Consider the following 2,040-nt stretch of genomic DNA (forward strand, 5'->3'; position numbering starts at 1 on the left):
GGCTGAGTCGGATCAAAGTGCTGTCTACTAAACCTTGGCCAACCAGTGGGAATCTTCTGCGTGGGATCCTGATGTTAAAGAGAGCGCCTTGGTCCATATTGGGATCTCTGACAATGCTGCAACAAAACTAGCAGTAATAATGGATTCTGTAGGGGAGGAGGTCTGAAAACTGTGGGTCTCTAAAAGAATGAGGGGTTGCTTTGTATTACATCTGCAGAGACAGACAGACAGACATATACAGCATGCAAATTCACTCCGCTTGTTCTGATGGTGTTTGTCTCCAAAATCAAAGAATCACAGAATCACAGAATCACGGAATCACAGAATCACCAGGTTGGAAAAGACCCACAGGATCATCGAGTCCAACCATAAATTAAGTCCTCTCATTAAGGACGTATCAGATATTAAACCGATAAGAACAGATACTACACATGATCTTAGCAAAAAGTCCAAGAAGAAATGTTTGAATGAAATGATTTACAGAAGTCAAGTTTGAGATGTTGGAACTGAACACATGTATTTCAAAGTCTCGGTAGTGTTTATATATAACCTTATTGCAGACCAGTGGATCTTGAGGTCCTTGATGCCTAATCTGTGTCTGAAAAAAATGGATCTGGGCACCAAAGACCTCTGCCTACTGCTAAGCAAAGGTAAAGAAGCAATTCAGTGCTCCTGTGCATTGTCTGCTTTTTGGAAGAGAAATTTTTGAATTCCAGGTAGGTGCCAGAAGCCACTCCAGACAATGAATAAGGATGCCTAAGAATGGGTTTGTGAAAGAAACTGAGAGATAGGCTCTTTGATTTGCTTACTAGGCTGTTGTTTGGTCTCTGCCTGGGATTCCTAGTTTGGAGGTGTTAATAGGGTCATACACAGGAGGCTGATGCTGGAGATACTTAGGAGGCGAAGGTGACTTGAGATCAGGTGGGTTGGGCAGTGTTCTACTCACGCAGACTGCTGACAACACTCATGCCAGTGTGCTGCCCCTGTTCAGTTTGTGTTCCATCTACTTATCGCTGGGCTGCTGTTTTTTTTCAGCTCTGACCTGGAGTTTGTGGATTACTTTCTCTGAATTACTTTCAGGAGAACTAGGGCTGAATGAAAAATTAATTCCATAAATCCTTCACTTGTAATGCATCTTCAGTAGAAGAGGAAGTTGTCTTTGAGACAACTCAAATATCATAATTCATCACAATGGTTGTATCCAGATTTCAAGTTACCCTCCTAACACAGTTATAAATCTGTTGCATGGCCATCTGGTGGTTACATATTAGAGTAATGTTCCAAAAACTTTCCACTAGTCACAGTATGTTCCATAATTTTGGGAGGTTATGTAAAATATTGAAATTGATTGTGATCTCATTTTGTTCCTGGGGAACATAAAGAAATAGGTGGCGATATGCAGTCTTTCTGACAGTGCAGGAGAATTGAAAAGGTGATTTTAAATTGTACTGAGTGCAGAAATAAGTAAAATACATTGGAAGTTATGTTTTCTTTTTTCTTTTGAAAGAGCAGATCTTTATTGTGGACACTAGCAGCCTATGGTTTTCAGTCACTACAAAATAAAGATTTAGAGTTCTAAATATTCTGAGTGTATGATATTGTATGCTTAAAATTTAAGCCTTCAAGAAGACACATAATTCGCCTCTGCTAACTTCCTCTCAAATTTGGTAATGTGTTTTGGGTTAAACATATTCAAACAATTTATGTGTCTGCATTAACTATACCAGCCTCTACTATGTGTTGCTGGTTTGTCACTCTGCCGTTAAAGTCTCAAGTCTAATGCAGTAAATAGAAATGTTATTTTGATTTTCCTTAGTCTCTGTGGAGCTTACCAGCTTGCTGTGTGTTAGCCACGCAAGTAACTCTGTGACAGGTCAAGAGGAAAGTTGGCAACTTTACAGCTAGGGCACCTCTCTGCAAACAACATAGGCTATTCCCACCTCTTTCCTGGATGACACTGGATTTCCAAAGTCCTTGCAACTCCTTTGGCTTTTATCCTTCTCTGCTGAGTCTCTGCCTGTGCTTTGGACTCCTTGGTTC

At 40.3% G+C, this 2,040-nt stretch overlaps 1 pseudogene; it reads right to left on the minus strand.

Moving 5' to 3' along the window:
• Positions 1–355: 355 nt before the first annotated feature.
• Positions 356–461, minus strand: LOC138720487 (U2 spliceosomal RNA; annotated as a pseudogene).
• Between the last annotated feature and the right edge of the window lie 1,579 nt (positions 462–2,040).

This window comes from Phaenicophaeus curvirostris, chromosome 4, assembly GCF_032191515.1.
Source record: "Phaenicophaeus curvirostris isolate KB17595 chromosome 4, BPBGC_Pcur_1.0, whole genome shotgun sequence".
Classification (NCBI taxonomy): Eukaryota; Metazoa; Chordata; class Aves; order Cuculiformes; family Cuculidae; genus Phaenicophaeus; species Phaenicophaeus curvirostris.